The following is a 15,576-nucleotide window of genomic DNA, read 5'->3' as shown; positions in this document are numbered from 1 at the left end:
CATGCATATTCTTCAGTGATAGTAGTAGTCTGGAAAAATAGTAGTAGACTCTGAAGATACTTATCCCCACTTCATCCGTTTGCCTTGGCATTTTCCTCAGTGAACTCTTAGAAAACAGTATCTGCTATATGCTTTTGTTTGCTGAAAGTCTAGTGCTAAAAGTAGTACTTAAGTGAACATTTTGTCTTGTGTATACGTATGCAGCTGTGCCTAGAGACCTAGCATGCAAAGTTTCTTTTGCTTTCCAAATAGGTACCTTTCTATTTTGACTTGGCTCAACACATTAATGCGAGTACTGTGTGCTGCAGAGAGCAATTTTAGATGTGATAGACTAGGAGTAACCAGATATTCCAGCATGCAGCTCTGTTTGCCATCCCAGGGGAAGGATTCATTGCTATCCTTTTAATGTGCAGCATTTGACTCTAAATGTGCAGCAATCAAAGATGAAAAAATGGGGTAGTGTCTCCCTGGTGCCTGTGTGGCTGTATCTGTAGAATTGGTCAAAATCTTGTAAATACAGGTACGTATTTTTAATTATGTATTTGAATTAAGCATGCTTCTTCCCTCCCCCACCCCCTTGTCTTTACCCTTAATTGCCAATTTTTTTTTCTTTTCACTGTTGGAGAAAGTATGCAAGCTGCAAAGGGAGTGCTATCAGCTCCTGTTAGAGAATGGAAGAATAAGATTTCAGAGGCAGGAGTCGAGATGTTGAATAAGGAAATGGTCAGTCTTCTGGGAGGGATATGAAACAAAACATACCTGGGATAGAGATTGCCTCTGTAGGGAGGTTATGTTGAAGTGAGGAGTCTGCACCTGGGAGAGGCACTAGTGTTTGTGGAAGGACATGCCTAAAAGAGTTACACAGCATGTTGAAGGTTGAGAGGAATGGAGTGCTGTGGCAGGACCAAATGGAGTGTCAGCCAATGAGCAAACTTTTGGTGGGACTCTGCATATGTAAATAAACAAGAGTTATTAGATTGATGAAGAAGTTGGGAACAGGATTAACATTTGTATTCAAGGAGACTTCAAAGACAAAGGAATGATGAGTTCCTTTTCAGCCAGTAGCTCTTGGTCTAGCACTTTGCTTCTAAAACCAGCTCTAACTGAGAAGTGATAAAGAGCTTACAAAACAAAGAGGGCAATAAAAAGAAACAAACCAGTTTGTAACTTGGCATAGATTTCACAGACAACATGTAGTCTTGGGTAGTCTAACCGCACTGAGGTTCTCCTGCTTCAAGGTGGAGAAAAAAAGTAATTTGATTTTTATTTCTAGCTACATGTTACCTTGTTAAGACCTGAGCTGCTCTTTGAGTCTTTGTTGTTTGAAGTGAGAGAAATGAGTGATCCACCTAAAGTGTGTATTTGATAGTAATACTGATGTTTACTTTATTTGTATCTCCATGTAAAATATCAAGTTCCCCTTTAGCAAAGGGCAGGATTATGCAGCATACCAATGGAGCAATGCTGCAAAGTTCATTTGGACAACTATTTCTGATGGGATTATGCCTCTTGAGTGTGAATGTAATTTGTCACCCATGAGTACTTGTCTTAAATTGTGAACTGTGACCTGTGGAAAGCTGCCACAGAAACTGGGAATACTCAATCTCAGAAGAGCAGCAGGGTTAAGATAAGAAGCTCTCAGAATATATGAAATGCGGCTATAAATCAACAAAGACATATTTTTTTTTCAGCTGCAGTAAGAAATTAAATTGTTGCTAAATGAGTAATACTTGGTTTTCCCATTTCTTAGAATTTGAAGTAACTGGCTCACTGGTACACAAATGTTAAGGAAAATACACAAAAGACCATTTCCTACACCTGGATAAAGTGTCCATGCAGTGCCTAGGTCGCTGTTCAGAATCAGTGGCAAATTGACATTCCTAAAACACTGAACCTCAGTTTGCCGTGAACAAGAGAGATGATTTTGCTCACATGCAGGATAGCAGAATGGAGAGCTGTTATTGCTGAATACAACTGTTTGGCACGACTGTCTGTGGGAGAGGCAGGTAAATAACATTTAATGGTAGCTTTGTCGGCTACTGCTAGCAATGAGGGCAGCCTTATGTTCTAAATTCAGTTCAGAATTTGCTTTGCTTCAGAGTTACTGGAATGGATCTGTTGCTTTACAAGCTCATCAAAGAGTCAGCTTTGTCAGCTGTGAATTGTATATCCTACACTGTTTAAAGGGGAAGCTAGTTGAAAGCTAAGAATGCAAGTCAGGAGAACTGAGAAGGTCACTCATGAAGTGATAAGACCTTAGCCTTTTTTTGGGAAGAGTTACATCACTTAAGTATGCTGATGCAAAGTGAGGCTGAAGTTGAAGTCATGCATTTGATGCACTGTATCTGGTATTCATGCCATCAGGTGGCAGAGATAAAGTGGTGTTTTTAATGAGAGAGAAAGCTGTTGGAAGCTAGTATGGGAAGAAAAATAGGTTTGACTAATGGGGCTTCTTCTAGTGCATAGGCAGAATTCTGCCATCTTCTGTGTATGTAAATTTTGAAATTGAAGACACTGATGCTGCAGTTTCTTTTCATTGCTGCACTGCTGGAGTTTGTGGTGTCTTTAGAATGCTGTATTATGCCTTAAGCCTTAACATGCCCTAATAATACCTTTTGAATGCCTTATATCTAAGTGATTAGGCCTGTGCTTACATAAATAGGTATCTTAGTGGTAAGATGTTATTTGCTTGGTTGTGGTTTGTAGGTGGAGAAACTGCAAGCTTGTCATCATATTACTCATTCCAGCTGAAAAAATTCTCTCTCTTTGATTGTCACATCATCTTCATAGCCTGCATGGAACAATTAGTGTATTTTACAAGTGTCTGGAAGATTGTTTTTGTCCCTCTTCTTATGTAGCTTCTCCTTGGGAGTTTTGCATTATGGCAAGAAGAAAACAAGTAATTTAGAACACTGAGACAAATGAAACAAAGTTTTCTACATACTACCCTTTTACTAGATTCTGCTAATCTCTAGTCTTGTGTGTTTGTAGACACGCCGGTGCTCTGAAAAGGGTTGCAATTTTTTTCTTTAGTAGAAAGGGTCATCATTATGCAGTGGACTTAATCAGATGAAAGTACAGGTTGCTTAGTTTTAATCCTGCTCTCCCTTGACCTCTGACCCCAGACACAGTGTTGCTTCATGTTAACACTCAGATGTTGTAATTGTGGGTTGAACTACATTTGGGAGATGAAAATGAGGAACGAACAGTTCAGCTGTCGAATTAAATTAGCAGCTACCAAAGTGTAGATAGAGGTCACACAAAGCTGACCAGGCTTCTTGTATGGCTGGCTTACAGGGTAACTGTGAGAAGAAGGGTGAAAGGGACAAAGTGATTCATTTTACATTTGGGGCAAGAGAAGGTAAAGTGTTTGACAGGTTGCTGTAGCAGTCTGTGAAGCTCTGCTGGGACTGTAGAGTTTTAAGTCCTAGGTTAGAGAGTCTAACAACATGCAAATGAGGTGGCTAGAGGGGGTAGTTACCTGAAGAAACCTCTGTTGTTTGTGTGAGGGATTTTATAGATATGTGAAAGTATATGCAGCTTGCAGTATCAGGGTTGGACTTAAGTTGTTATTTCTACTGAAAATTGCATCACTTTTGTCATGCAAACTGAGTGTAACCTCATGATGCCAGAATGTGTGCTACTTCTTAATGGAGTCTGTTATCACAAATCTGAATATGTAAATCTGAGAGCAAATAAAACTTCGGAGAGATTGAGTGTAGAGGTGGGAAACACAGTCATATGAGTTTGTCTGAGAGAATAGACTAGAGTTTGATCCTGTGCTTGATCAGAGTGCAGGCTGTTTGGCAGATCTGAGCAACTTAAGTAGGGTAGGGTAAAGGACAATTACACTCTGAAAAAGTAATGATTACGAAGGAGGTGTGATGAGGGCTTTGGAAATACTTGCCTTTCTGGGACTTTCTAGAAAGCTAACTTCATTAACTGAAACTCTGATTTACATCCTCTATTCTAAGATCCTCTGATCAGTTTTTTCTAACTTTTCAGCTTTAAATGATCTGGAGGGAAGCTTGCCATTCTTGGTGTCTGCTTGTGACTGTAATTTTTTTTTTTTTTTAACGTATGTTTCAGATAAAAAAACAATTCTGCTTTGGAAAATAATATTGGGGTAAGAGGAATGCATTATTTCTTCAAATTTCAAATTCATTCCATCGAGCAGAGGTACTAGATACCTTGATAGTCCTGGATGTGGTCTCTGCTTGGGGCCAGGAAGAAGAAAAATTATGAGCGTTGAGGGGTTTTGTGTTTTTTGGGGTTTTTTTTGGCTTCCAATGTTCAGTGCCCAGGCAGAGTCTGGAAGTCTTGGCTGTATCCATCATGCCCATGTCAACAAATTTGAGAGCTTGTATATAGCAAGTTAATGTTTCTGGTCTGTTCATAAACAATTATCTGATGTATTCTGAATATGCTGATTTTACCATTCATGCACAGGCCATTTGTTTTTTGTAGGCAAGGAAAGGTGGCTGTTCTTGACTGCTGTGAGAAGTTAGAGCACTTGAAATCTGTAGGCTTCAAGTTTGGACAGGACCACCGGAAAGGGCGAGAGCACAGGGACTCAGGCTTTGGTTAAAAGAGGCAGAGTTTTTGAGCCACTTGAACTACAAACAAATGAAAGCAAAAGAGACTATATTGTGCTGCTGCAATAACTTTCATTTACAAGTATGTAAAACTCCATCTCCATTGGTGGCATTTTTATTAATGTCATTTTTTCCTCACCTTTTTCTGCTTGCTTATGTATTAGTTTGAGATGTTCCATTTCTCTTTGGCAGCAGTTTGTGTGTGGGCCTGCTTGCGGATACTGTGCCGATCACAGGGTATAAATCACCAAGATACGGCACATTCGACTCTGAAAATGAGTCCTGACAATCTGGAGCATTGCCTGTCCTCTGCTGTCAGCAAATATTTGTGAAAGCTACTAACAAAGTTTCTGTCATCTTCTTGTCGTTGCTATTCTGCTTGAAGGCTAGTATCCTGTAACAGTTAAAAGCTGCTTCTGTAGATGAAGTGGAAAGGCCATCTGTGAACCATGAAGGGATGGAGTTTGAATTATTTTTTCATATGGGCAGCCTTAACTTTATGATCAGGTTGGCAGATGGATGTGCTGTTCACCTAGGATGATACTAGGTTTCAGGATCATTTGTGTCTAAGCTTATTTGAATAATGGAGGACATTGTTCTTAATATAATGAAGTAAGATTCAAGTTGAATATTGGAACAGGTTGCCCATAGCAGTTACTCTGTCTCCATCTTTGGAGGTTTTCAACTCCAGACTGGCTGAAGCCCTGAGCATTCTGGTATGATCCTATGGCTGACCCTGTTTTGAGCAGGAGGTTGGGCTAAGGATCTCCTGAGGTCCCTGATTGATCCAGTGTCTCAAATTTAAGTACTTTCATCATGCAACCGTACCATTCTGGCAGGGACATAACTTCTGTGAAGGCTTATACTCAATTTCCATATCCTGTCTCCTTTTGTTTGTTGGGTTTTTTTAAGTGTAGAGGCTCGCTAAAGAGCATTTGAAGGCTCAATTCTGCCACTGTGTCTGTTCATATTTTAAGCAGACCTGTGGAAATTAACAAAGCAAGCTTGGCTGACAGTGTTAGTTCTTTACAAATTTATCAGTGAGGTCAACACCAGTTACATTAGGCTTAAATTTATTTATTTCTTAAGTTCTGATGTGCGAGGAAAACAAGTTGCATAATCAGGTAGAGTTAGCTGACAATTCTTATCCAATAATGTGTGACATTACCATAAATTGAAAAAACAGGATTTTTGAATGTCGTATAATATAAATGCCCTATGCATCTCTATTATTTACTGTAAAATTGTCTGGCCTCCTTTACTTGGTATGGAATCAACTGCCCATTTGTTTATTTTCAAAAACATGGCTTCCACAATGGGCTTACTTTCCTATCTCTCCTCTTCTAGCTGGATTGTTCTGCTGGAAGAAACAGGGTAATTTTTCACAGTATGCCAGTGTGTTGGGTTTTCAGACCATTCTGGTGAGCCGGTGCTTGCTGTTGCTGTTTTCTGCTCTGGGTTGGTGTCTTAGCTAGATGTCATTTCCTTTTATATTCTCTGACTGCGGGACTGCCATGGCAGATTGCCAAGATGGGTTCATTTACTTTGTTGGGATATCTTTAAGTTCAAGCTAGTAACGTTGATGGTTAAGGGGGAAGTAACACAGTGGCATTTCTAAACACAATTAATTTTCTTTGTCATCCTTATTTCTTTGGGTGGAAGATGGGAAGAGGGTGGGAGTCTGTCCTACTTCTAACAGCTGGTACTGAAAATTTAGAAACAAAACCAGTCTTTCACTACTTACCATTGTGCAGTGACTACTTCTGTCACGTCTTCTCCTCAGTTTTTTATGCTTTGGAACTTGCACATTCCAGCTGTCTACAGTGAAAAATGAGGCGCTCATTATCCTGAATCAGTCTGTCAGTCCACGGAGTGTACAATAGTGTAAGTGTTTATCAAGACTGTTAGGAGCCAGAAGGTCAAAGCTTCCTTTCATCCACGAAAGTAATGTGTTTGCTTCTTGTGAGATGGCTTGCTAAAATGTCTTCTGATCCTTTAAGGTCAAACTGCTTTGGTCTCCATGCTACTAAAGCACGTTGTTCCATGAAAAATGACACTATGAAAAGAAATGTCCATGTGGAAGCTTCTCAGAGGCTTTGTCACCTGATAATCTCTGAACAATTAAGAGCAGATTGGGGGTGGGAGGAGGAATTCCTATTCTGGAATGACCAAATGAGGTGCTGTTACTGTCTGTCTACTACTTCACTTCAAAGGACCCCCTCCTTATCAGTCCTGAAGTTACCATGTACCTTCTAGTGGTGAGAAAATGGAGGAATAGAAGAAAGCATTTGCTTGTCAAGCCAGTCTCTCTTGCTTCTGCACACGGTCTGAGCTATCTCAAGCCTATAAATTCTTGAGCTCGTTCCTGAGTGATAAAAATGTCTTGACAAAGCAATGAACAGAACTTTCCGCAGTGAGTGTGGAAAAAAGTATTCAGGCTAAGAGAGTACTCTGCTGTGTTCCAGAATAAAGGTCTGCATTTTGAGTGCCTGCCTGCCCGGCCTCTGTCCCGATTTGAGCCTGAGCAGACTGAGGAGGCAGCTGTAACTGGAAGAAACAAGCCAGGCACTGGATGGGTACTCAGTGCAAACAAAAGAGCCATCTGCTGACCAGACAGTATCACACTGTACAGGGTTTTCTGACAGAGAAAACAAATAGGGATGCTACTGTTGTTTGTGTGAGAACAATGTACTTGGTGCTGTGAAGGACTCCAGGTACACTCTGACGGTATAGGAATACAACTTTCACACCATTAGGTTACTCCTTGATGCCAATCTGAGAGCATGAAAAAAAGTCTTGTCTGCTTTTCAGACTTTTACACACTATAAAGCAGTGGCTTGTTTGCATGGTGCCTGTTTTCTGTATATCGCTTTGATTGTATTAGATTAAAAAACTTGTAACTGCTTTCCTGTTTTCCATCCCTTCTGGACTCAGTGTTGGACACTGCCTTTGAAACTCTTGACAATAAATGGAGACTCCGTGGTGACTTGAAGGTGTAACTGATGTAATGAGCGAAGAAGGAACTTTTTCTCAACCTCCCTATCCAAAATAACCCTCATGTCCCCCAAATCGCCCCTCTGTTGCACCTTGGTCTCACCTTATGAAAAAGATGGTGGTGCCTAAATAAAAATGGAAGTGTGATTTACATCAGTTGGCCCAAGGCTATATTGCACTACACTGTATAGTAAAGGACCCTGTTGTGTTAGATCTCCTCTTGTCCCTGCAAGCCTCCTGTAATCATTGTGGAAATGTTGCTCACATGAGGAACAAACTAATCTGTAGGTGTTCTTGCATATGGCAGTTGTCAGCCTTAGAGGGGATTATCTGTATGATACCAAGCCAGGTGGAGCTCTGTATGAGGCACTTGAATTATACCTCAGCTTGCATGTAAGTTTGGATTTTATGGTTCATACAAAGTGGAGGGCTTTCAGTGCCCAAATGACAGCTCAGCCTCCATGGGCATTTTGGTGAGAGTTTGGTTTCTTCAGAAAGACTTCAGTTCTCTGGAAAACTTTTGAAAGTGGACCCCTAATACTAAATTTTTGGCAGCTGGGTCACTTGTCATCAGCTCGGCACTGGTGACTTTCATCATTCATGGCAAGAACAAATTTAGAAAAAGTGTTATTAGAAATTAGCCTTATGGGAGTTCTTAGTAACTACAGCAAAGGACAAGATCACTTGTAAAGAACAGGTCAACTGACACATAGCCCAATCTGTACCCCTATAACTAGGTTAGCCTGCATTATCTCTGCTGTCATCTGAAGCAGCTGGCAGTGCTGAGGTCGAGTACTAGGCTGCTTTAGATCTGATGTAGGCTGATAATTACCCTTCTCAGAAGACACTGCAGCCTGTTTTGAGACTCTGCTTGTCATGTGAACATGAATGCATCTTACTTTGAAAAGTTGAGCTGTCTTTGGTGATCTGGTAAGTTGAATGCACAAACTGCAGTAAAATAGTGAACTGGGGAAGTAGGTTTTATTTGTCCAAGTAAAAAACAAAACAACCCCCATCAAGTAGTCCTTTGAGTGACAGAAATAATAAAGCCTTGTTACGTGTGGGTTTGTGGCTCTTAATATACACTGAGCCCTCATAGAACTTTTCCCTACGTTGAGAGGTTTATAAAACTTCTTTCTCTTGTGAATTTTTTGGTTTCTAACCGCATATGGATGAGTTTGCATGATAGTCTGCTTTTCTGTAGCATGATGAACTTGTATTTGGCTGCTTAACCTCATAGGGCTTCAAACCCCTGTCCCAGTCAAATTTGCTGAATAGGTTTGGGGGAGGATTGGAGATGGATAGATGGATAGATATGACCACAACATACTTGAATATATCAATTTCATTGATACAACTTCTTAGGAGACAAGGTTCTCTTCAGAAACTTAGGAAAAACCCCAAACCCTAGAACTGAACCCTAAATCCTCAGTGGCATATGAACTTGTCACCATCAGTTCCCTGTGTGCCATTTTGGACACTTTCCTCCACATTGAATGCCTGACCCCATCCAAAATTTTTGGATGAATAGCCATTATTGAGCTGTTCTTGTGTTTGCTGATGGATATCTCAGCTACTCCAGTTTTCCCAACTGTCCTTTCAAGTATGGCTTTTTTAAGAGGCCTTCATTATTTTTAACGTGTTTGATGAAGATGCAGTGACCTTCAAGCTGAAGCATGGAATGATCTGTGTTGCATAATTACAGGGTTTTTTTTAAACTTTTCCAGGTCTCCCATTAACACCTCTGCAGGTTTTGTCAGCACCCCATAAAAGCAGTATGTTACAAATGTTCCAGTCTTCTTCACAACGGCATGCTGGCTGCTGCGTGAGTTTCAGATGACGCTGTTTTTTTTCCAGACCCTTTGCAGAACAGGAGGAACTGAAACAAAGACTGTGAGGTTCCTTCTTGGAAATTCCACTTCTTCTGGAGGTCTCTTTCCAAAGCAGAGCACTGTAAGGAAGGCTAAGCATAAGTAAGAATCAGATGCTGTTTAGAGTGTAGAGGGCTGACAAACAGAGCCATTAATTTTTTTTTTTAAAATAGAGCAACAAAGGATATTGCAAGGGCCAGGGCATGTGCTGATGTAAATTGTCATCATTTTACTGGTCAGGGGATTCATATCCATTCATCACAGATGGGAATGCATCACTGAGAGATAATTTAGTGATTTACACCATCAACATTGAGGGAGACAAAAAAGCATTAAAACATTAAAAAAAGCAATCTGCTTAAGTCAATATATGCAGCATTAAAGGCCTGCTTTAAAACAAAATAGAAGAGGCCTACACTTTGTAGTTAATTTGGAAATGGGATTCTAGTGACTGTTCATACAAGTAGTGTGATTGTATGGGCAGGTGGTCTTGTTAAATATGAGGCTTTTTGTTTGTAATTACTGACTTTACAGATGAAATAATGTGAAGAAAGTGCAAATTAGTGCCCTGCTCTTGCAAATGCTCAAGTATTCATATAAGCAGGCCCTTAGACTTCAAAGGGGTTACTCACATGAGCCAAATGAAATGCAGAACTGTTGTGTTTTCATTCTCTTTCTTCTAGGTTGGTGTGTCCTAGTGTAACTTCTGGTGCTTCATACTGAAAACCAGACTTAAGGTCCTCTGGAAATTCCTAGTGTAATCGCATTACCTGCTAATAAACAGCTCTCTTCTTCTTTTTTTTTTTTTTTTCTTTTCTCTTTCTTTTTTTCTTCCCTAGTAGCTTACTGGGGAGAGGGGAGCCTTTGCTGTGCATTGCTTCCTGGGTATTAATGAAAGGCTGAAATTAACTTCTGGCTGGTGATGCTCTTGCCAGAACATGCAGTCTGGTCAGTCATCAGTCAGAGACGTGACAGATACATTACTCATCTCATTCTGGGATAGCAAACTTCTGTACATGTAGGGGACATTCCTGGTCCTGGGCAGGTGTCTGAAGAAGGCCAGGTGAACTCAGCCAAGTTTGCAAGGGGCAGCATGTCTCACTGCTGCTGCATTTGGTAGGGATCTGCCTTCTCTCTGCCCCTGCTCTTTTTCTCACAATGATACTCCAGACCAGTTGCATGGGGCTGGTGCAGGGGAGTGGAAGGAGCAGAGGTCAGTAAAATTGTCCCGTGGGCTGACAGCTAACCAAACCTGTTCAACACTCTCAGTTGTTTGTACAGCGTATTTACTGGTGCATTTTATATTTGGAAGACTCAAGTGACTTGGTTTACAGATGTGGCTCCAAGAGTAGGTACATGTGACACAACCAAGGGGCATTATAGCTTGTCTTATTCAGCCTAATTAGTCTTGAATGCCAAATGCACTAGATTCTACCGAAGGTGAGATGGATGTTGCTTCCATTACTTCCCACTGCAGTTTTGAACATAACTTTGTAAGCTCTGTTGGGGGTGTAGTGTTTTGCTTTTTAACCAGATTAGAAATCCTGTTGTTGCCCCCTCCATCTGCAGTGAACCTCTCTTCATGTCTGATTCTGACATGTCCCAGGCCTATCTGCAGGTTTGCATCCATGCCTCTTGCTTCACAAAGGTAAACACAAGTAAGTCCTTCATCTAACTTCCATTAAAGTCGATGAGAGTCTTGCCACTCACTTCAGTGGCAGTCAGAGTGAGTCTTTCATCTTTCCTTCCTACAAACTGGTTGGTCCAGGTCCCTTTTTGTTCTTCTTGTTCTGGCCTTTGTCCCCATCATGTCTGAGCACTTCAGTCAGCAATAGATAACTCTGTCTTGTTCTGGTACTCTTATTCTCGGTTGCGTGATGAGACTGGGGAATAATAGTGTCTCCATTATTATGCATGTCCCCATCTTTAACTGAGAATAAGTAGCAAAGATGAAAGGCCAGATTTTCAAGATGTGAATGGCAGTCTGATCGTGATTTTTTTTCAAAGGTATTTCGAAGCTTCAGAAACGACTGCCGTTGTTCCTGTCTCTTTGAGCCCGTAACTATCCTGAAAAGACCCAGCATTAAATAGCTTGGAAAAGGTTATGGGGGAAGTCTGTTGCAGAGGAGCTGAAGAGGCATCAGTTCCACATCTGCTTCTGAATGCTCCCTCTTCTGAAATACGGACACCTCTCAGCCTTGGCCTTCACCATGCACCACCACTGGCTCTACAGGCACAATGTCAGCCGAGAGGAACCCTATATGGAAAAGCCACTTTTCTGCAGTACGTGATGGTGGCTGTGGCCATGTATAAGCGTTTGAGGGCTTCTCTCCCTTTCCATAGTTACCAGCTTTAATTTCAGGGAGCTGGTTGCATGATTTAAGATAAATCTAACCAGACTAATATTTGCAAGGCTCAAACCTCACAGAGTGACCATTATGGGAGTATGAGTAAGCTTTCAGAGGTAAAGAGCAGCCCAGTGACTTGTTCCTTTCATATAGGAATGATACAGGAGACACAGGGATGTGACAGATGAGAGATCTGCAAAACACTCATTGCAAGTCCTATTGCCTGTTGACCTACAACAGCTCACAACCCTCCAGCTCTCAGCTTACCTAGAAGATTTTGCCTGGTTTATGGCTGCTCTGAGGTTCTCAGATATGCATGCTATAGCAATTAGTTATGCTAGCAATTAGTTGTACCTCCAAAAATGGAGTCCCTCATTAAAGCCTGGCCCAAGATGTGAAGACCTAGCATTTCACGTGGAATCTTTGAAGTCTGTGAATGTTGAAAGTCTACTAGTAATAATAGTAATTATATATAAACACTTCCTGAGTGTGTCACAACCACATGAAGGACAGACTAAAGTATGTTGGTAAGAATGCAAGAAGCAGCAGAACGGAAGTTCGAAGGTACTGACTGCACATCTTTGTAATAAACCACTATTTTAATAGAACATGTGTCCTTTTGACCAAATTTTCTTCTCAGTTACACTGGTACATGTTCAGGGCACGTCATAGCATAACCGAGTCACTAAGATTACAGGGAGAAGGACCAGTGTTTTCTGATGTGAACATGTGACTGGTCAGCTAATGATAGCTATCATATGAAAGTGTTGCTGAATGATTGCTTGAAAGGTTCATGGAATTACATCCCTGCAACTGTGGCTGACAGGTAGGAGATAATCATTAAAATAATCTGGAGTATGGCAATGACCAAGCTTTACTCCAGAAACTACTGTGTTAGGGAAGAGATTGAAGGTTTAAAAAATAGGGACTGCCATCATTGGTTAAGGAAAGTTCGGGGCCCATAAGCTCAAGAATATTTTGAGCCAACAGAAAGTATAAATGGTGGGAACCCTGCTATTCGAAAGACCATTTGCAGTTGACAGTAGACAACTAATTCTTCCTGAGCCTTAATAAAGCCATCTGCAAAAGGTGTTACACTCTTTGTCAAACAATATGGATGTGGCACTATACAGAAAGAAGTAAAGTTTTGAGCCTTCCCAAAGGAAACCCTTGGAAGCTACTAATCAGACGTCCACAAGGTTTGCTAGCTGGCTAATTTACTGTTTTAATACCTCTCCAAGACAGGGAGGAGTATTATTGTACACAGAGCTGAGACCAAAATGACACTAACAACCTGTGGGAAGCAGCAGTGGCGTGATTTCCTTCCCATGTGCTGCTTGTTTGTTGGATTTGATGGACAGGTTGGTAAGAGAGAAGGGAAAGGAGAATAAGGTTATCTAGCCTTAATGCTAGATAACCAAGTCTTTTCAGAAGGGAAATCAGATCAGAAAACAGTTGATCCAAAAAGGTTTGGCTTTTTTCCCCCATGAGAGCTGAGAAGCTGAGGGAACAATGCATGCATGTGAATATAGTCTTAATTGCTCTCTCCTGTGGCTTGTGCACAGAGGAAGGCAGGATTCACACATAGTTCAGGTGCTGAAGTTGGGTGCTGAGTGTGGGACCAGAGCACCAGTCTGCTCCCTGGAGCTGGGAGTTAGGATTAACCCCTTGCATGAGCCTCCCTAGCGAGGCAGGTCTGGCCGTCCTCACCTCCTCAGAGCGTCTGTCATATGCGAAATGAAACATCTCCATCCACTGCTGGACTCGCAGCCCTCGGCTGTAGCCTGTACCAGGTAATAAGACTCCTTTAGAGCATCATTGGAGTTTGAAGCTAATCTGAGCGCACTGGTGAACACAGAATTCAAGGAGCTGTTGGGTTTAGAAGGTAAGGCATTGGTTCAGTGCTGGGGAAATACCAATGCTTACCTTCACCACTGATTTCCTGTGCATTTGGGGTAAGTTCTTTGCCTTTTAGCACACAGACTGATGCCGTGTTTTTGAGCCCGGGGTGAATGCTTTTTGAGTGGAAAGCTGTGTTACTTTAATTTTGTTGTGTGGGTGAGGTGTAGTCCTCAAAAGAATGAACAGTCCTCTGCTTATTGCCCAATGGCCATTAAGGTCTCAAAATAATTACAAAACCATGTAAAAAATGAAATCTGTGAGTTGTTTGGGTTCCAGAGCTGAACCGGTGAAACATTTCCAGGCAGCCTGAGATTTCTTTCCAGTAGCCTGTGCAACGTAGGGGGGTCAGACTGAATGGCATAAATAATTACTCTGACTACAAAAATCTAAGCATCTGTGACCTGTTTTCTGGATAGAGGTTTTTGGGAGGGTTGTACTTCCTTTGAAAGTCTGAAGGCTCTTTTCCAAAAAAAAGACATCCTAGATATATTAGTTTGCAATCCATAGTTGGGGGTTACAGTTTAAAACACATGAAGGGAAAGGAGACAGCATTTTGCATGACATAGAGTGAAGTCTGTAAGTAAGAATATAGTGGGCCATATTGTCAGGAAGGAGCAGTGCACTTAGAAAATTGTTTGGATGGACTTTACCAGGAGGTACCAGGCACACTTCTAGAAAATCTGAGGCCTTGTGTATTTAACTTCCTGGAAATCATGCATTACTTTTGAAAATGTAAGTCTTTAGGGCTTCTGGGCTGTTCTGAATCGCCAGGTCCACCCACCTGTCCTGTCACGCAGGCTCTGTCGCAAAGATCTTCAGAGCTGGAAACCAGGGGAACTGATCAGCATTACAGTAAAATCCCTCTGGCTCTCCTGCCAAGAGTTTTGGGCTGAACAAAGGTATTACCCTTTGTAGGAGATTAAATTATGCCAAGCACAGAAGATGAAGTCCCAGGGACTTGATTTCTGAGACTTAGCCACATGATCCTTGCTGGCAATCCATGTAATTTATTGCAGAGGTCAAACAGCCCACTTGCTGTGACCATGCCAACCTGACCTGCTGTAGGGAAGTAGTTTCTTCTTCACATCCATAAACAGTCTGGGTTTTTTTTCAACTTCTCAAAGTGTAATGAGGGCATGTTTCTTCTCAGCACCAAGTCCTGGCTGGTGTTAATGTCCTCTGTGCTTCCCCTACCTGAAGTCAAGCACTAAACGCTTCTTAAAAAATTGGGAGACATATGGGGGAAAAAGGAAATTTGTGGTGGTTTTCAGAATTCCAGGGTAAAATAGGCTAGTATTGATAGCTGGCAACATGCAGAGTTATAGCCCATATCTCAAGAATTGCCTAGTTTCAACTGCCAGCCACTTCAGCAGCTATCCTCTTGGTAAGTATGAGGAGTTCTCTAGCATCTGATGCCTTTTCCATGTGCCAGGATCTGGGTTGAGCTGTGTCTCAGTCACAGTGGCTCCTATTCTCCCTCTTCCCCTTTTTTTCGGTAGCTGTCCTGTTACTCATGAGCCTTCTTTGCTTATCTTTGTCTTTTGAGCTTCTTGGAGTGGGGATGGACATGGATTAGCTATAAGGAGGCACAGGACAGCATCCCACCACTTAACACTCTGTGCCCAGAGATGGTACCTAGTTTTTAGCTTACAAAAATGTTTTTCTTGTCTTGTTACCATTAACTGGTCATTTCAGATCATTCTGTAAGGATTACCCATCGTCCTTAGGTTTTACTATCCTATAGCCTCTGAGTCATCCACTGAGTTTGCCTGCAAAAATTTGGCATCGTTGTCTAGATAGCGGGTAGTCAAACAAAACAATATTGCAGCAAGGATTTCATCTGGGGGTGTTGGTAAAACAGACCCA

This window comes from Gavia stellata, chromosome Z (assembly GCF_030936135.1).
Source record: "Gavia stellata isolate bGavSte3 chromosome Z, bGavSte3.hap2, whole genome shotgun sequence".
NCBI lineage: Eukaryota > Metazoa > Chordata > Aves > Gaviiformes > Gaviidae > Gavia > Gavia stellata.
This window is presented reverse-complemented; position numbering follows the sequence as displayed.